The 21,432-nt window shown below is 36.7% G+C and overlaps 1 protein-coding gene across 1 annotated transcript in view; it reads left to right on the plus strand.

Annotated features, from left to right (window-relative positions):
* LOC145528650 (uncharacterized) overlaps nucleotides 1–19,607 on the plus strand; it is a 427,065-nt gene extending 407,458 nt beyond the window's left edge. The window contains exons 16-17 of the mRNA XM_081547298.1: nucleotides 14,903–14,959; nucleotides 19,306–19,607. The gene's annotated coding sequence lies outside the window, so the exon portion shown is untranslated. The remainder of the gene's footprint in view (nucleotides 1–14,902; nucleotides 14,960–19,305) is intronic.
* Nucleotides 19,608–21,432: the final 1,825 nt, after the last annotated feature.

The following is a 21,432-nucleotide window of genomic DNA, read 5'->3' on the forward strand; positions in this document are numbered from 1 at the left end:
GGAAAGTTACATGGACAGAGAAGCTTGGTGGGCTGCAGTTGATAGGGTCACAATATGTCAGACATGATTGAGCATGCACACAGTATGGCCATATTTAGATACAGCCCCTGAGCATAGACTCAGCAAAAATGCCTGAAAGAAATGATATGTTTTTCCTGTTTATTTACTTTTTGTTTCTGATGTACAGCAAAGTGATTCAGTTATATATATGTATATATATTCTCTTTCCTATACTTTTCAATTATGTTTTAACACAGGAAATTAAATATAGTTCTCTGTTCTATACAATAGGAGCTTGTTTATCCTTTCTATATGTAATCCTTTTCATCTTCTGGCCCCAAACTCCCAATTCAACCTGCCACCTTCCCTCCCGCTTGGCAACCAGAATTATGTTCTCTATGTCCATACTCTGGTTCTATTTCACAGATAAGTTCGTTTGTGTCATATTTTATATTCCACATAAGTAATATCATATGGTATTTGTCTTTCTCTTTCTGACTTATTTAGTTTAGTACAATAACTTCTAAATCCATCTATGTTGCTGCAAATGGCATTATTTTATTCTTTTTTATGATTGAGTAGTATTGTATTATCGGAGAAGGCAATGGCACCCCACTCCAGTACTCTTGCCTGGAAAATCCCATGGATGGAGGAGCCTGGTAGGCTGCAGTCCATGGGGTAGCTAAGAGTCGGACACGACTGAGCGACTTCACTTTCACTTTTCACTTTCATGCATTGGAGAAGGAAATGGCAACCCACTCCAGTGTTCTTGCCTGGAGAATCCCAGGGACGGGAGAGCCTGGTGGGCTACCGTCTATGGGGTCGCACAGAGTTGGACACGACTGAAGCGACTTAGCAGCAGCTGCAGCAGCAGCAGTATTGTATTATATATATATCTTCTATATCCATTCATCTGTACATATTTGTACATACACACACATATATCTTCTCTATACATTCATCTGTTGATATGTACACATATATATGTACACACACACACACACACACACACACACACATATCTTCCCTATCCATTCATCTGTTGATAGATATTTAGGTTGTTTCCATGCCTTGGCTATCATAAATAGTGCTATGAACATAAGGATGCATGGATCTTTTCAAATTATAGTTTCATCCAGATATATGCCCAGGAGTGGGATTGTGGGATCACATGGCAACTCTATTTTTATGAACTCCTCTTTTAAAATACATTCAACAAATATTTGTTAAATGTCTGTTATGCAACGTTTCATGATATGTTTTTATCTGATAGAAAAATAGAATACTTGAACAACAGGAAAATATGAAGATATTTAAGCTATAAAATGAAAGCAGAATATCATTTATTTATTATTAATAATCTCTAATGGAATAAAAGGTTTTGACTTATTTTTAAAAATTAGGACTTGATAAAAATCGTATTTAAGCATGAAATAGCCTTTTATATTAGGCAAATACAGCAACAAAGGTATAAGAAAGGGAAGGTGCATTGGATTGTCACACACAGAAAGAGTGAGATGTTTGTTCTTGAGCACAGAATTTTTCTGGTAGTGAGGCCATAAAAAATTCTGGAAAATAAATTGACATCTTAAAGGCTACATTAATGGTTTTGAGCTTGTATGTTGATTTGCTAAGAAGTTCTCAATGTTTTTTCATGAAATCAACTTTTGGAGATTTTACTGATAGCAAAGCTCAGATTGCTTAAGAAAGGAGAGTCTCAAGAAAAGGCAACATTTTCTTCAGTGATAAAAATTCATTGGTGCCTCAAATTTTCACTCAGAAAGGGTCGTGTATCATGTGTAACTTCTCATTTTATGATATGTACCTTTCATCGTCAAACCAAGATGCATTTCAGTTCAGTTCAGTTCAGTCACTCAGTCATGTCTGACTCTTTGCGACCCCATGAACCGCAGCATGCCAGGCCTCTCTGTCCATCACCAACTCTCAAGAGTCCAGCCAAACCTATGTCCATTGAGTTGGTGATGCCATCCAACCATCTCATCCTCTGTCGTCCCCTTCTTCTCCTGCCCTCAGTCTTTCCCAGCATCAGAGTCTTTTCCAATGAGTCAATTCTTCGCATCAGGTGGCCAAAGTATTGGAGTTTCATGTTCAACATCAGTCCTTCCAATGAATATTCAGGACTGATCTCCTTTAGGATGGACTGGTTGGATCTCCTTGCAGTCCAAGGGACTCTCAAGACTCTTCTCCAACACCACAGTTCAAAAGCATCAATTCTTCTGCACTCAGCTTTGTTTATAGTCCAACTCTTATATCCATACATGACCACTGGAAAAACCATAGCCTTAACTGGATGGACCTTTGTTGACAAAGTAATGTCTCTGCTTTTCAATATGCTGTCTAGGTTGGTCATAACTTTCCTTCCGAGGAGTAAGTGTCTTTTAATTTCATGGCTGCAATCACCATCTGCAGTGATTTTGGAGCCCAGAAAAATAAAGTCTGCCACTGTTTCCACTGTTTCTCCATCTATTTGCCATGAAGTGATAGGACCGGATGCCATGAATTTAGTTTTTTGAATGTTGAGCTTTAAGCCAACATTTTCACTCTCCTCTTTCACTTTCATCAAGAGGCTCTTTAGTTCTTCTTCACTTTCTGCCATAAGGGTGGTGTCATCCGCATATCTGAGGTTATTGATATTTCTCCCGACAATCTTGATTCCAGTTTGTGTTTCTTCCAGCCCAGCGTTTCTCATGATGTACTCTGCATATAAGTTAAATAAGCAGGGTGACAATATACAGCCTTGACGTACTCCTTTTCCTATTTGGAACCAGTCTGTTGTTCCATGTCCAGTTCTGACTGTTGCTTCCTGACCTGCATACAGGTTTCTCAAAAAGCATTTATAGAAATGCAATTATAAGACTGCCAAAACCTCCAATCACATCAATGTTCTCTATAGCTGATGGGCGTTTCATAGTGTCTTAAATTTGCAAAGTGTATCAATTGAAAAGGCATTGGATTTTCATAAAAATCTAACTAACATTTTCCTAGTAATAAGAGTCAATGAAGTACCAATTTATTACTTTTATTTACTAAAGAGGGAAGAAATCTTTATAGTGTTAATCACAGCAAGTATGGTATTCAAAATTGGGGGAAAATGGAAAGATGGAGTTCCTCACTTCCTAGGAAGTAATAAGATTAAGACATGAAACTTTCATTTTGATATTTTATTTTCCTTTCAATTATGTAAATCCAGAAAATAAATGAGGAACTGTCATATTGTTAGATAAGCTCATTATTCCGTTCTTTATATATCTGATTACAAAGTAAACATTGCTTTTCAGTTGTTGACCTCTTTTGTTCATCTACTTGCCTTCTTCTTGAAAAAAATTCTTTTCATGTATATTAAGTTTTTCTCTCCCTAACTCATTCTTCAGAATGCACAACCAAGCCCATGTCAGCCTTATACTCAATTAAAAAAAGAAATAATGTAAAATATGAAAGATTTTCAATAATTCAATTTTCAACCACAGCTTCTGTAAATATGAACAAATACTAATTCAAGTATAAAATCTATAGCAGTTTAAAAAGTACCAAACAAAGATTAGCAAAGTGTCATTTGTGCCGCATGAACCAATCATATTTTTAAGGACTAACTCCCAAATGTTTATCAGTTGTGAAAATTATTTTTAAAATGTAAAATGTGTGTTTACCCTTTGTAGTATTACAGTAAAGCAAAGTACTTCAGTTCAATACAGAAATAATCCAATTTTTCAAATGAAACACTTATATATTAGGTTTATTACCAAAAGAGGAAACATCAAATGTGTCTATTTGTATAAATCTAAGCAGCAATATATTAGGAGGTTGTTTTTTTAAAAGATTATGATCTATAACTTATTATATACCTGAATTTCAACTCAGAACTTTGAAGAGCTTGTTGCATATGGTTAGACTGAGAATTCTCTGCAATTAGTGTAGTACCTAGTAGGTACTAAGAATCTCTCATCATAGAACATTCCTGCCAAAGTGTTTAATGTACAGATTTAATGTATAGAACTTTGCTTAAAGCTTATGAATATGAGCAAAACCCATTAACTAGATGACATAGCGTCATTTTTTTACTCAGATGTCATTGTACATTTTGTAATTATTATCCTTTCATCTTTTTGTTTACTTATTTCATATCTTGTGTTTTTTTGATTCCACACTATATTTGACTTTGACTTGATGAATCTGATTCCACAACTTCTAATTTTGTGCATATATTATTGATTGCAAAATATATATATATCTTCCAAACATCAATCTCCCCACTTTTATTTTTAACCAGTTGGTTATCTCCTCCTGGTGACCCATCAAAGCAATGAATCTTAGCATCTCCGTTATTTGCCTATTTATTATTCCCATTCTCCCTTCTCTAGCTAATAGGGAAAGTGTATAGATTCCAGTATCTCTGAATTCTGGGTACTTTTCAAGAAAAACAAAATGTCTGTTTCAAAATACTCTGAAACATCTTCTCAGTTTTCCAACATGGAATCAGTAATTCACACCTGTCCTACTGTTTCTTTGTTCTAAGTACTAAGCTCAATGAAAGTTCTTACTTTCTCATACTGTCTATGGAAATGAAGTTTCATTTCAATACCTTTTGCTTGCAGTAGTCTGGATTTGGGCTTCCCAGGGGACACTAATGGCAAAGAATCTGCCTGCCAATATAGAAGATGTAAAAGATGCATGTTTGATCCCTGGGTTGAAAGATCTCCTGGAGGAGGGCAAGGCAACCCACTCCAGTATTCTTGCCTGGAAAATCCCATGGACAGAGGAGCCTGGTGAGCCACAGTCCATGCTGTCACAGAGACAGACATGACTGACACGGCTAAGCACACATGCATGCAATGTATTATTATCTATTTATTTACCCTACCTTCTTTCTAGCTCATCTTTAGTATATTCTTCACATTGCCAATAGACACCACTCCAGTCTTTTTGCTTATATGATTGAATGTTTTCAAGTCCAAATGCCATTGCATGAGATGCAAGTTCTTTCACATTTTATCCTAACTACTGACCTCTTTTGATTATTTCTTATAAACTTAAGCCCCAGTACACACACAACACGCACATACACAGGCATATACATACACATCCTCATATGCAGATGCATAAACGCATTTCCCTTACTTCATTCATTTTGGCGTGCTCATCATTCATGAATATATTATACTTCCCTGTGATCTCTTTGGCTTTCCACATGCTTCGTTAAGGATATACCCTGTTCTGATTTCCTCCTCTTGCCTTTTCTATCAAGTAAGGTTAATACCTAATGTTGTCTTTGCTTAAAAGACTCTTCTTATCTCTGAGGCAGGTTTAACCATACTTTCTTCTATGGTCTTTGAGTGCTTTACAGTATCATTTATTGCATTCATTTTTTCATTATATCTGCCTTTTTTCTATAAATGTAGACTTCTTGCAAGGCAGAGACCATGTCTTACTCACGACTGTTATCATCATAACCAAGGAAATGGTATATTTCCAATGAATGTCAGTCGCAGAAATAAAAGAATTAATGAGAACAAACTAATGAGAAACATTTTATATAGTTTTGTAGGCAAAAAGATGTCCACTGTCTACCTCTTTAAAAAGAAACATTGTTCTGTTTCCTCTTTTATAAACTATAGAGAATTTTCCTACATGAGATGATACTTGCCTAAATTCCCACATGTGAATGAAAGAATAAGCTGCTTGAATTTAAAACACCAAGCTAATTAGCATTTCATTTGCCCAGAGAGGAAATAAAGGTCCTAGTTCATTCACTGCAACACTGATTTGGCACTCTCCTCGTCTCAGGAGTTAATAACAGAAGGGCACAGATTATTAAACAAAGTGATCTCTACCCTGTTTCTCCAGTTCTTTCGCATTTATTTTCACATTAATCCTAAAATATGGTTTCTTTCTCAAAAATTCAATGAAGCTTCTGCCTTGATAAATTGTGTATGTCAGAAATCTTAATTGGAATAAAAGTACACTAGCTAGTTCAAAAAAAGATTTTTAAAGGATATTAAGTCAGGAAATCTCTAGAGGAGATAGCAAGTTGGGCATGGGGCCCTTAAAAGAGGCTCTACAGCCAGAATCAAAGCCCAAATTTCACCAGAAGACTCTTCCATGAAGATCACATTGACCTGCAGTTGGAAATAGACACTTGGCCTTATGGTCCCGGCGCTGAACTCAGCACCATGGCTTTCACCACTTCTGTTTCTTTAGGACAAAGCCTCCTCTTCTAACCTCACCAGAAAATGAATTCTGAGTACCACCCATTCATCCTGTCTCCTTCAAATCACGGTGTTGAGGAAGCTAGTCTTCATGCTGGAAACTACATCATGTACCTGACTCCCCACTGCAAGGCTAGGCTGTATATACTAATTTCCTATGGCTGCTATTAAAAAATGTTCACAGGCTTTGTGGCTTAAATTAGTATAAATTTATTATATTAAATTTCTGAAGGTAAAGATGTTCAAAATGGTTCATATTTGGTTAAAATCAAGATATTTGTAGAGTTCCATTCCTTTTGTATGCTCTAAGAGAGAATCTCTTTTCTTGCCTTTTCTGGCTTCCAGAGACCAGCCTAATTTCTTGATTCAGGGCTCTCTTTCTCCATTTTCAAACCAGCACGTTGGGCCTGAGTCCTTCTTACACTTGCATCTCTCCAGTCCTTTTTCCAGCCCCTCTTCCCTTTCAAAAGACCCTTCTTGATTACACCAGGTCCAGCTGGATAATTCTGGCTAATGTCTCTACTTTGAGGTCAACTGATCAGCAACTTGAATGCCATCTGCAAACCTAATTACCTTTTGTCATGTAATCTAGCATATTACAGGTTCTGGAGATTAGTATATTAAGGTCTTTGGGAAATTATTGCTCTGCTTTCTGGAGTCCACCTCTGGCCACCAAAGATTCATTCCCTTCCCACATAAGAAATACATTCATCTCATCCCAATATCCTCTAAAGTCTCAGAATCCACAGAATCCACTTAAAATTCAAAATGTCATCAGTCTAAATCTCATCACCTACATCATCTTAGTTAGGGGAAGATGAGGCTCTGGGTATAAACCATAGCGAAGACAATTTCTTTCCATCTGTTTACCTGTGAACACAAGGAATGTTACCTGGTAGCAAAGCGTCATGGTGGGATAGGCATAGGACAACAGTTACAGACGTTCCTGTTCAAAGCGGAAGAAAATGAAGGCCAATGGAATCACCAGTCTGGAACAATTTCAAATCCAGTTGGATGAATTTTATTTAGTTTAAAGGCCTGGAAATAATTCTCTTTTATTCTTAGGTCCATTCTCTGAATCATTCTTCCTTTTTGATCAATGCTGGCGTGTACTTGCAGCTGAGGAGTTGTATTCATCTGAATTCTTGCGTGGCAGAATTTGAAGGCTCGTGTCCAACAACCTTCTTTCACTGTGTCCTCTTTCAGCTTCCTTTAATGCCAGCTGACAGTGTTCTGCTGACACCATACTCAAGGATTTTCTATCTCTCCAGTATGTTTCATTTGTTACATAGTGCTTTGTAAGTATGTGTGTATGTGTGTATGCATGAATATATGTATGATATTATTTAGGAGGTTCCTGCAGGATCATTAGCAGCTTAGGGTGACTGGCTAGACAAGTTCAAAATTTGAAGAACAGGTAGACTCCAGGGCAAAGGCTGAAGCTGCTGTCCACAGATAGAATGTCTTCTTCTTCCAATAAGCCTTAGATCTGCTTTTAGACCTTACAACTGATTGAATCAGGCCACACAGATTATCTAAGATAATCCCCCTTACTTAAAGTCAATTGATTGTGGAATTGAATGACATCTGCAAAATATCTTCACAGAGACACCTAGATTAGTGTTTGGATGACTAGAGACTGATAGCGTTCCTGAGTTGACAAAACAAAAAGACAGGCATACTGGGCAGGTGTGTTTTCTGGTTTCTATCCTGAGTATCCAGAATCATGAGAGAAGAAAATTCTCTAGAAAGATGTGCAAAAGTTGCTGAGTGGTTAGAAGACATGATATATGACCACTATGAAAATTCATAATTCATATGATTTTTTCCCCCCAGATTTCCTTTGAAGCTGTCAATGACACAGTCTTCCCTTACTTGTGTTAATTTTTTATACCAATATTAACATTATAATCCCTTTAACTTTTCAATTTTACTTTCTTTTCACTTTGTTACATTTTAGTCTTAGTTTCTTTCTTCTCTCCCTACCAGCATGTATTAAAACTGCTATTTCTCTATTAAAATTTATTTCCTAGGATGACACATTTCTTTATTTTTTAAACTGCCCTCTGCCACACATCAGGAGTCCCAAATTCCATTTTTATTGTGTCCATGTGGTATTGAGTTTTATAACTTTAAAATCAATAGAGTCAAATATCATACAAATGACCTCTGCATATCATGATGGAAATGGTCACAGTAGATGAGACACTAATAGCTGGGATCCTGCCAACTAAAATTAGGTTTAATTTGAGAAGAAAAAAGCATGAATCAAAGCAGAACAAAAAATATTTGATCTTGTCTTATTCTTCAATCCAAGCACATTCATCATTGAAAAAGTGCTTCGGATCAATGTAACACTTTATAAAATAATTACACTTTTCTTCAAAGACTAAATACTGTTATTTTGAACATTGTCAAATTTCACATATCTATACTAGATACCTTCATAAGTTTCTTTATAGGGCATAAGTGAAACGACATTGAATATTTTGAGTTAAGTGGCTTATATGTGTTCAGCTTTGTTATTCACAAGGTCAAAGGTGACATAGTCTCCTTTATGCTTTCTTGAAACTATGGTATATATCTGTTCTAGTGGTGAACTTTAAAAGAGAAATAGACTAAAAATTACTATTCTCTAGAAAGAAAGAATGTAAAATGAATAAAAATTATTTAGGTGAAATTGCTTCTATGATTGAATCTTATGAGAGTCTACTAGTGAATCTTAAATTGTATTTTATGAAGCTTGAACTTCCTAATTTCAGAGGTAAGAAGTTATATTCAGGAATTTAAAAATATCTTTCTAAATCCCTCAGCAGAATTCTAGTTCTAGTGGGTACATTCAGCTATTCATGGAGAGTGTTAAGGAGAACAGTAGCCACAGTAATAATAACAAATACACAACTTACATTTTCAAGAAAACTAGGATCAGAAAGAACACTCTATAGGCAGCAAATGTATTCCAATGTTGCCCAAAGGAGAAGTTTTGGACAACCCATGAGATGCCTATATGAGAATGTGCACAAAATGAGCAGGAATCTACAAAAGAGGACTAGACATTCTAAGTCCGAAAATGTTGGAGATACAGAAACATCCAAACTCGTGGGATGCACAATATTAAATCACATACAATGTTGGGTTCCATTACTGTGAGATTAATGAGATAACTGAATTGAGACTACACAGTGGCTGTTTGGGCTCTTCATTGTCTGGGCTAGGCAGTTCAAATCCAACCTGGTGCAGCTGGTTTTAGCATCATGTGCTGACAATTCTCTACTTTCGTTTAAATATCAATGGGAAAATTTCCAGAGTAAATTTTGGAAAATTTTCCAAAAATATTTCCAGCTGCATGTATGCTCAGTCACTAAGTCACATCCTACTCTTTACAACTTCATGGACTGTAGCCCACAAGGCTTCTCTGTCCATGGGATTTCCCAGACAAGAATACTAGAGTGGGTTGCCATTTCCTTCTCCAGGGGATCTTCCTGGCCCAGGAATTGAACCTGTACCTCCCATGTCTCCTGCATTGGCAGATGGATTCTTTGCCACTGAGCCACATGCAAAGCCTATATTTCCAGTTAGTTGATGCCTATTCTGTATACTCAAAGTGTGAAAAAACTGAAGAAGGAGAATAATGTGGTTATGGCTACACACTCTCCATGTCCCACTTTGAGATGGGAATGACTCCCATGGCCCCATGGATTCTCAGTATGTCCACCATTCTATCTTCTTTCCCATCTAAGAGACTATCAAATGTTGGTTACATCCAGTTTAGAATAAATATGCATAGAGAGTAGATACTAATATCCCATCATATTATAATTTGCATTATTAGGACATATAATTGCAAGATTTTACTATAGCAACTTCCAGAAAGAAAGGGACCTACCAGAAGATGGTCATTAGAATTAGAACAAATATTGAATAGGGCAGAATTTCTATAGAAACAGAAGATTTAGAAATTGGGTTGAGGGTTTATTTCCCAGAGGTAGCAGATAAGACAAATTCCAGCAAATAGAACTTCCTTAAATGAGGGCATATACTGCAACATCAAGGCTTTGAGATGTAGGAATATCAGAACTATTAGTGCAAGGTTTCTTTTAGTAGGTCTTTGAGAGCCAAAAGTGCTATAATTGTAAACCCTTTGCAGAAACAAAAAGAAAATAGTTAACTATGAAAGCTTGGAAAACGACTTCAGATCAGTCCTATGGCTGCTGCCCAGAACTGTACCAGTAATAGTTCATGAAAATTCATTGACTGAAAATTCACTGGTTGCAGTGACTAACAACACAAATAACAAATTCCACTTTTAAACAGCAATACAGTAAGAAAGCTGAAAATGGTAATGATCATGTCACATAGTTGACAAAAATTGTGATCTAACATTCCAACATGAACTAAAAATACATTTAATAAAGTATTTTTTGTTTTAAAGAAAGGAAAAGAACAAAAAATGCAGAAATACAGGAACACAGAGAAAAGATGGCATAAAAGACTAGACTGTGAAATTGGAGCTGTCAAAACTCTAGAAAGATATGAAAGGAAAAAGACTTGACTATATCATAAATAAAGAAAGAAGGATATCAAGAATACATTGATACAAACTATAACTGGATCAAAAATTTTATGTCAAAATTCTATTTCCTGTATATTAGAAGAAAACACAGATGAATACCTTTGTAACCTCAGAGTAGCAAGGTCTGTCCAGCTGTGACTTACAATTCAGGAGCCATAAAAGAACAAATTAATTAGCCGAAACATCAGCAGAAATACCTGAAGCAAAAGCAAAACACAAGAAGCATTAATGGCGCAGGTTCAAGGTGAGAGGATGGCCCCTCCTGCTGGTACACGTGCTTTCTGGAAAACACTAGGGGCCCGTATTTCCTTGCACTTTGACCTATTGTGTTTGTGATCTCTGAAACATGAGCATAACAGAATTCCAGATGTCAGTACAGGATGAAAAAGAAGTCTTTATTTATTAATACAAAACTGTAAGTCACATGGCATTCTTGAGAAGCCATGAGGGTCAGAACAGGCATGAAACTGGAATGTCAACTGCTCATTGTGCTCGGCTTGGAATCTGCCTGCAATGCAGGAGACACAGAAGACACAGAGTTTGATCCCTGGGTCAGGAAGATCCCCTGGAGTGGGAAATGGCAATTCACCGGTGAGGTACTCGGGATGCCCCCTACGACTTACAGTATTGGAGAGGAGCGTCCTCACACAACCGTCAGAAATTCAGTATGTGAGGATTGTAAGATGGAAGCAGTTTAGTTGCTGTGCTCCTGTGGTAGAAAACGCTGGGGCCTAATAGCCATCAGTTCAGACCACAAGGGTCCTCACTGTCCATGTCTTGTCTGTTGATGAATCTCAAAATGAGATGCCAGGAAGCAACAGGAGTAAAATCTGAGATTATGCTATTAATCAAAAGCTCTCCAACATATCCTTTCAAGTTGAAAGACAACAGGTATTTTCCAACTTTGAACTAAAGGGTCAAATATTGCCCACTTCTATCTCATGATGCCTTTCTCGCCTGTAAAGAGTGTTTTAGTCACGGAGAAAGGCAAGGTTACCTTGAGCTTTCTTTCTCTACTTCCACTCTTGGGGCATTAGAGAGCTTTCAAAGTGAAAACTCTCTCAGTTTAGTTTAAGAGACTCAGAGAGAAGCAAACCTTCTCTTTTCACCATTGACTATTCAGTCTATAGATTTCAGAGCTTCTGTATCCATAACATGAATAAGATTAAAATCTAAATCTGCTGAGCCCACACACTGCCTATAGTATGAGATGACATCTCAAAAATGCTGGAGTTGGTAGCTGTTAATATCACTTATTCCTCAGTGCCCCCTCCATCTGGACACACAACCCAATATTCATTCAGAATAAAAGTGAGAGGCAGAAACTCCCTCCTTTTTGAGACTTAGCTTTGGAAATCATATAGCATAGCTTCTGAGATATCTGTTAGTCAAAGCCCAGCTTCTAAGGAGAGAGCATAAACCCCACTGAGAGCCATGTCAGTCATCTTACAGGAAAAGTGTACGTGTGAGATTGAGTGAACATATTAATGCAGCCATCTGTAGAGCATATAATTTTCAATTTGTCACACTCTCCTTCTATGCAAGGAGGACCCAAGTCCTTAGAAACATAATGGCTTTTCTCTCCTGTTCAAGGGTAGGGAAAATTATTTTATTCATTCTTTTACAAGAATGAACAAAATGCTTCCTCTTAAGTGAAAATTGTATATTCATATCCAGTTGGAGGCATATAAACTTATTTCTGCCAGATTCGTCAATGGGAATATTTTAACAAGGTTCCTACCAGGAATTCAGATTGTGAACTTAGCACTTCTGATAGGTTTATTGTGATATATAGTAAGTATATATTTCGTGTTTAGCCTGTTTCTGACAGAGAGCCAATACTGTTGGAATTTCCTAAGTGATGGGAGGTATAAAGGTGTCTTTTGTTAAAAAAATAAATAAATAAAAGAAAAAGAAAGGGAACGGCTGTGTACTTCAGAGATGTACACTATTCTCAGAAAGAAAAAAGCAGCACAGGGCTGAGTGTGCCCTGGGGAGAATGTGGAAGACAAGAGTTGCTGACAGGAGCTGGAAGCTGGAAGATCTAGAAATTCACGTGGGTTTGGAGGAGGCACATGATGACAAGGGCACCAACAAGATATATTAATGGTTAATCATTTGTCACAGTTCCAGTAGCAAAATGTTATTAGCTGGATTCAGAACTGCATCTACATGAAAGGACTAAACCAAATTTCAGTCCTGCAAACTGTATCTCAGGTCCAACACAGATTCAAATTCTATAACAAAGTATGTCCAAAATAATATATTACAAAAGGTATTGATATGAAAAGGACTCCTAACAGTGGAGTACAAAAAGTCCAACAACCCTGTTAAAAGTGTGTGTGTGTGTGTGTGAGCACATGCTCAGTTGTGTCCGACTCTGCAGCCCCACGGACTGTAGCCCCCAGGCTCCTCCATCCATGGGATTCTCCAGGCAAGAATCCTGGAGTGGATTGCCATTTCCTCATCCAGGGGATCTTCCTGACCCAGGGATCAGACACATGTCTCCTGAGTCTCCTGCATTGTAGGCAGATTCTTTACTGAGCAACCAGGGAGGCCAGTTAAAAAGAGACTAAAGATAATGGGGAGGGAGGTGGTTGGGGGGTTCAGGATAGGGAACACATGTACACCCATGGCTGATTCATGCCCACGTATGGCAAAACCCACTACAATATTGTAAAGTAATTAGCCTCCAATTAAAATAAATAATTTTTTATAAAAAGAAACTAAAGATATACATCAAAACTTAAGCGAAAATGTCATAGAAGTTAATCTTAACCTTTTGAAAAGATATTCAGACTTTCTTCTAATCAGAATATTAAAAAAAAATTGGAACATTATTTTTTATATTCATAAAAATCTAAACATAGCATGTCATAAGAGGAACTTGAGGCAATAATTTCTTTAATTCACTGCTAATAAGGATGCAAAACACATAATAGAGACACAGTTTGTCAAATCTTGCAGATTTACCACCTGACCTAGAAACTCCAACTCTAAAATTCCTTACCAAATGCATTGTACAAAATGAGGGCACATGGCAGTTCACTGCAGGATTACAGTGAGTAGCAATGGATGTGAAAATATTCAAATTTCCATCAATAGAGGTCTGGGATGGTTGGATGGCATTACTGGATCCATGGACATGAGTTTGAACAAATTGCGGGAGATGGTGAAGGACAGGGAAGGCTGGCATGCTGCAGTCCATGGGGTTACAAAGAGTGGGACATGATTGAGCGACTAAACAATAACAAGAGGTCTGTTGGGTAAAATCATAGTACAAAACGGAGTGACTATTTTTGGTCTAAGAAGTGAAATTCTCAAAGACAACCTTGGTGAGGCAAGAAGAGTTTTGACCCACATGATGATTATTTATGAATGAAAACGAAAAATCCCTATCTAAGCATCCAGTTTTTTCCTTTTCTTTACATATATATCTACTTGTGATTATAGTTAGACACTGATATCTTATTCCCTAAACCAAAAATAGATGTTAAACCAGAGATGGATTTTTCTGATTTCTGGAAGTTGCTTTTGTATTTCAGTACACAGATGTATTTCTAAGTTAATAATATTCACATAATTTAAGAATTATACAGCATAGCAATGAGGATACTCTCAGCTGAGTATTCACATTAGAACAGAAAGGTAAAGAAATTAGGACTGTTCTTTACTCTTCCCAATATGTGGAAGTTGTCTGACTCAATCCTATAGTTTTGATTGCTGGGAACTACCTTTCCACTGACATTTAAAAAAAAGATACTTGGTTTTTAACAAAATATTAGCCATAAATAAACCAAAATTATTTTTCTAAGCATTTGGATAAAATGGATATTTTTATGGATATATTTTATCCAAATATTCAAATGGATATTTGGATAAAATTATTTAACCAAAATAATTGCATATAAGTTAAATTTATACAAAATTGGGCACAATAGCAGAGAATCACTAACAAAGAAACACATTATTAATGAACCTCCATAAATCTTATCATGGATATAAATTCAGTCACTTGTTATGTTTTCAGTTTAAAATGTTCTAATGTGAGTATCATCATGTATCCGTGGTAGTATATTATTGACTCAAACTCTCTTCCCTGTAGGACACCTGAGAGGACACACCCTTTCTGTGACAGACAACTTACAATGCCTTCCAAGAGGTAGGGTAATTCACTATTCCAAGGACTTCACATTGACCATGTGACGAGTTTTGGCCAATGTGAGCAAACATAGTTATGCAATGGCCACACAAGATGTGGATATTATATGCTTATACCAGCTCTTACTCTATTTGCCTACAGAATATTCATGTACTATACAGATATTGCTCCTTTCCCTATATTCAGGAATAAAGAGACATGTCAGTCATACCCAAAATAAAGCAGTGCTGCAGCCTGAAACAACCTTAGCCCTGAAGGTCAGGAATTGCCTGGAGCAAAGCTTTAGCCAACCCACAGCTACATCCTGTGCATGTGATAATTAAATACTCATTTCAAGCTACTGTGATTGGCAGATTCTTCTCCATTATAGTGAAGTTTCGGAACAGGCAATGGCACCCCACTCCAGTACTCTTGCCTGGAAAATCCCATGGACGGAGGAGCCTGGTAGGCTACAGTCCATGGGGTCGCTAAGAGTCGGACACGACTGAGCGACTTCACTTTCACTTTTCCCTTTCAGGCACTGGAGAAAGAAATGGCAACCCACTCCAGTATTCTTGCCTGGAGAATCCTAGGGACGGCGGAGCCTGGTGAGCTGCTGTCTATGGGGTCGCACAGAGTCGGACACGACTGAAGCGACTTAGCATAGCATAGCATAGCATAGCATAGTGAAGTTTCATGATTCCTTGGTGGCTCAGACATAAAGGATCTGCCTGTAATGCAGGAGACCCGGAGATCCCTGGGTTGGGAAGATCCCCTGGAGATGGGAATGGCAACCCACTCCAGTATTCTTGCCTGGAGAATTCCATGGATAGAGGAGATTAGCCAGCTACAGTCCATGTGGTTGCAAAGAGTCAGACATGACTGAGCAACTAACACTTTCACTTTCAACATGGCAAAGTTTAGTAAATACTATACTGCATTCCATTAGAAAAATTAAACACTATTTTTAAACCTATTTTCTTTGAGTTTTATTTTGTCATAATAGTTATGCATATTTGTTGCATATTTTAATGTAATTTTGTCTATTTCTTTTAAATTTTAATAAGTACCCCATACATTCAATAACAATTTATCGATTAATTTCTGGTATGTGATCACTGCATTCTGTTTGAAGTTTTTCATTCTTTTCAATTCTATTATTTGGAAAATAAAATAACAATCATAGTAATAGTTTGTATACCAGAACAATAAGGGGGTTGTATTAAATAATGAAAAAAATTTAACTGCTTAACAAATTCAATTAAATATACTTTACCACAATGCAAGACTTAAGCTGACAAAATTTATTAACTTTTCTAAAAACTACATTGACTCAATTACAAAAGAATGTTGGTCTGATGTGGATTTATACAGGAGCAGAATCATGAAAGGGAATATATTTAAAACATTGCCTAGAGAGAAAGAACGCTGTAGTTGATGGATGTTCAATATTTCATTCAATAATTTAGTCCATGTATTTTGCAGAATTGAGTATATTATGCCATTTTGGCTCAAAACCATTAAATAATTAATTGATATAACTTATCTGCCCATTATTCTGATTACTATACACAGAAAGTCACCTTTACAAAAACATTGGCATCCAGTGTAGGGCCATCTACAAAAAGGGAGGGACAAATTTCGCTCTATCTGCAGACATATTTTCTAGACCCTGGGTCACTTACAATTTTTTTTTGTTTTTTTAAAAATCCAATAAAATTGAACTTGGTTAATATTTTTTTTTTTTTCTCTCAAAGATAGAACTGTTTCCAGTGGTTAATTCTGAATCCAGTAAATTCACTAATGCAGTTATTCCAGGTGCTATTTAAGGAACATAGAATAGATTCGTGAGAAAAGCACAAAAATGTCTGCCCATGTCAAATTTGTAAATTCACCATGGTAATGCCGTACTCTGGGTTTTCTTGGATATAGCCTATTGGCCTTCTCTTTTTGGCATGTCTCTACACTTTCCATCGGCTATAATTCCCATCTGTGTTGTTAGTGGAAAGATGGTTTTAATCATCCAACTCATCTCATGCAGGGAAGCCTGCTGGAAAGTGTCAATGGATATGCATTTTCCTGTAATCCTAAATTTTGTCTTGTACTAGCCAAATACTTCAAAGTTTGAAATCAGATGGTACCAAATCAGTCAGGGATTGTCTCTAAAATATGTTCTGTATCTAGACAAGCTTGTTCAGCTATTTTTTTTTTGTAGTATTTACTCCCAGATTTAGTATTCTTTCTATTTGAACTCGTCATAAAAAAAGGATAGTGTAAGTGTCCACATATCCCTGATAATCTGCAGTTTGGATATTAGTTGGATTTCTTTTTAATTGTCTTCAGGATCCTTGCAAAAAACCAATAGGTAGACAGGCATCATTCTGCAAGTATTTACTGAGATTCCATTGTAAGTACTACTATGTATAGCCTACCAAGAATCAAAATCATGCAGAAATCATTGAGGGCACTGATGATAAAAAAATTAAGTTGAGAAAATGGGCCAGACAGCAATGAAGTTTATAAGAAATGTATTTTGGAATTAAATGGATCTATCTGGAATCCTGGTTCTGATGTTGAAATATCTTTGCAAATTTGCAAGTCACATCAGCTTTTCAAGTTTTGATTTCTATAGTCAAAGAATGAAATGCCATTACCTATAATCCTGAGAATTAGGATTTTAAAATGCATCCAGAATTTTGGTACACAATAGAAGTTTGATAGCTTTAGAAAGCAATTATTATTAGAATAAAAATATCCCCTGCTCCTTCACTACAGATTCACAAAAGCACTGTGGGTGTGTTTCAGTATGTTTGTGTGTTTTATATGTGTATATGAAAGACATTTAAATAGCAAAACAAGAAAACAAGAGACTTAAGTACCATAAAAGTTCAGGACAGAAACCTAAAATAAAATAGGGTGAGCTCGTGTCGTCTTAAAAAATAGACACAACCTTAAAGTTGAGAGTTAAGTTTGATTTGGTTAGAATTTTTAGGATGTCAAGCCTGGGAGATAACACCTCAAGTAACCCAGACAGAACTGCTCTGAGGAGGCATGATAAGAAGTCAGATTATACAGAAGTTTTGTAACAAAGGGCAGGTAGTCTAAACATCAGAAGATTATTGCTAACTAAAGAAAACCAGATATCCCAAGTTAAGGAATTTAGTGCTTTCCTGTGTGTGGAAGATGCGAGTCTGGGCTCACTGAAATCATTCCTTTCCTATATATCTCAACTATCCTGGGCCAGTATCTTGTGTTTTACACAACCTGAGACCCTTGGGGCTCATCACAGGGAGTGGCTACAGTCTGATGGCTGGCATTCTTCTCCTTCCTAAGTGCCCTTAAGGCTCACCACCTCACACTGAATTGCTGATGACTATGACATTCTTGTTTATTGATATGGCAGGAAATATTTCATTTCTCAGTAGTTAATGGAAACTTCCCAGAGGTAGTACAGATTTAGAACATGGGAAGGCATGTCTTTCAGACGAAATTATATACATGAATAACTGTCGGTTCCAGTTTTAGTAATAGGGTCATATTATAGTGCTATGCATTAGAAGAGAATGTTGAAAGACGGAGATTCTTTTTTTGAACTGTCTTAATAAATTTAAGATTCTCTATTCTTCCACTGCCCCAGTTGAGTTGGGATAAAATTGACACAGTTTTCTATAAGGTTAAGGTGTACACTGTTATGATTTGACTCAAATGCATTATGAAATGATGACCACAATAAGTTTAGTAAACAACCATCATTTCATATAGATACAACATTAAAGAAATAGAATATATGTCATTTCCTTGTGATGAGAACAGATTCTCTGTTCTGATGTAATTGAGGAACAACTACTGATTTCTAAGTTTGGAAGGACATGATTGAACAATGCCGAAAATTCAGCTTCTCTGTACACCAGTGCCAAATGGAATCTCAGAGACAGAATTTTGAGTGACATAGAAAAGGATAGCTTTATTACTTTGAGAGGAAAAGGGGGGCAGAGTGGGTTCTTGCCTCAAAAAAACTGTGCATCCTCACTTGGAGAGGGTATTGGAAAGTTTTATAGTAATGGTTCAGAGAGGGCATGGTCAGCCTGTGGAGAGTCTTCTGATTGATTAGTGGTGAGGTAAGTAGGAGTCAGCATCATCAACTCTCAGGTGGACAACATACCCATACCCTTGTTAATTGTTAACTTCTCCCACCTAGAGGGGGTTTCAAGATCCGCAAAACAGTGCAAAGATCTTGTTGCATGTGTCTGTTGATGGGGAACCAGGAGCTTATCCCAAGGCTGCTTTTGATTATTTATTTCCCCCTCATCTCTTATCCTCTCCCTTTCCTAATTAACAACTGATTGAATCTCTCCATTGGAATTCAGGGAAGGTCATGAAGACTGAATGAAGGCTGTTTCCTATAATCATGGGAATGAGGGACACAGAAGAGCTTTGTGCCTGGAGTCTCATGGGACCCTGCTATATATCATGATGATGACTTCAGAACAAAATATACATCTATGTCTTCGCCCAGATTTTCTACAAGTGGAATGATTTACCTTGTCACTTGTGGATGTCTGTTAGCTTTGTTTGAAATCTTGTCTGCAGGCCGTTATAACTCATCTGATAAACATTTGAAGCAAAAATATGAGGTAGGGAGTGATAAAAGACATCTGTAACACTTAAATTCCTCTCTAATATTTTGTACTTTAAAGTGTTAAAATGCACATATCAAGTACACTTCTTTCTCCTTGAAACCACCCTGTAAGTATAGTAAGACAGGCGTCCCTTTGCATTTTTATGGTTTAGGGCAACCAACACACATGATTAAGTAGGTGGCCCAGCTTTACACGTTTTATACTGGGAAGAATACTGGTGAAAATTTAGATCTCCTGCTGCAGAAAGTGAAAGGCCTCTCTCTGCAGGTAGAAATTAATTGTACTGCTCCTAAAGAAGAGGCATCTCAGAGAGTGCCTGAAATTCTGGCAACAAAACCCAATTCCCACATCCCATTTTCACTTTACAGGGAGGAGATTCCCTTGGGGCAAAGGACAGAGTACTGTTCACATTTTAAAGCCTCTCTCCCTGCTATTATATTCACAAAGTATCTTACGACTGAGCTATGCACACTAACAGAGCACTGTTTTGAAACAAAAATTTTAAAAGATGCTATTTTCCATAGTTTTCATAGTTGTTACTTGCTTGCTTTTTGTTTTTAAGGAAATCCATGAATTCTATTGCAAGCACAGTCAAGGGAATAATTGTTCTGATATTCTGAAGGAAACTTTATATTCTATCTTTTTTTTTTTTTTTAGCATCACTGCCACTTTCAAACAAGCTGTAGGGAATAAAACAAACAAAAGAAAAACTTAAATTATAGTTTTTTCACATTATCTCTAATTTGTTATGAAGCAAGAAATGTTTTTATTTTTTTATATTCTCATATTATAAACACACTGAAACATAAAATTTATTGTAGCTCTATCATTTCAATATGTTTGTGGGAGAAACTCAGTTCAACTCTTGTTTAGTTTTCTTTTGACTACTTGCTAATATTCCTCCCTTAATAATTTAAAGGAATGTATTTATAAATTCGGGCTTCCCAGGCGGTGCTAGTGGTAAAGAACCCTCCTGCTGATGCAGGAGATATAGGTTCAATCCCTGGGTCAGGAAGATCCCCTGGGGGAGAGCATGGTAACCCACTCAAGTATTCTTGCTTGGAGAATCCCATGGATAGAGGAACCTGGCAGGCTAAGGTCCATGGGGTCTCAAAGAGTCAGACACGACTAAAGTGACTTAGCACACAGCATGCATGCATTAATAAATTCATTAATAAATTCAAATCCATAAATTCAAATGGATTTGGGAAGATTATCTTTGATTTGTGTATAGAAGGATGTAAAATATTTTTATTTCCTGTATTATAATAAGAAATCATTGGATTAATTTTGAAAAATCATACTTTCCTTTAAAACTAATAAAGACCAGCAGATACAAAGAAGCTTAAAGAGAAATAAACTCTAGTCAGTTAACACTTCCCAGATTAAGCAAAGGATGAGAGATTTTCATTCTTGAATCTAGTGACTAATCTAGCCTATCACAAAAAATGACCAGTCAAACTTTTGATAACTTCTTCTAGAAGTTTTGTGGTTTCAGCTCTTTCATGTAAGTTATATTCCATTTTGAGTTCCATATAATTGTGTATTATATGAAGTAGAAAAAATATATATGAATATTTAGTTGTTTCAGCATCATTTACTGAAAAGAGTGAGACTTCCCCGGTGGCTCAGATGTTAAAGTGTCTGTTTACAATGCGGGAGACCCGGGTTTGATCCCTGGGTGGGGAAGATCTCCTGGGGAAGGAAATGGCAATCCACTCCAGTGTTCTTGTCTGGAAAATCCCATAGATGGAGGAGCCTGGTAGGCTCAGTCCATGGGGTTGCAAAGAGTCGGACACGATTGAGTGACTTCACTTTCACTTTTCACTGAAAAGAGTATTATTTTTCTTCATT

This window comes from Giraffa tippelskirchi, chromosome 12, assembly GCF_054371585.1.
Source record: "Giraffa tippelskirchi isolate mGirTip1 chromosome 12, T2T-mGirTip1v1.2.pri, whole genome shotgun sequence".
NCBI lineage: Eukaryota > Metazoa > Chordata > Mammalia > Artiodactyla > Giraffidae > Giraffa > Giraffa tippelskirchi.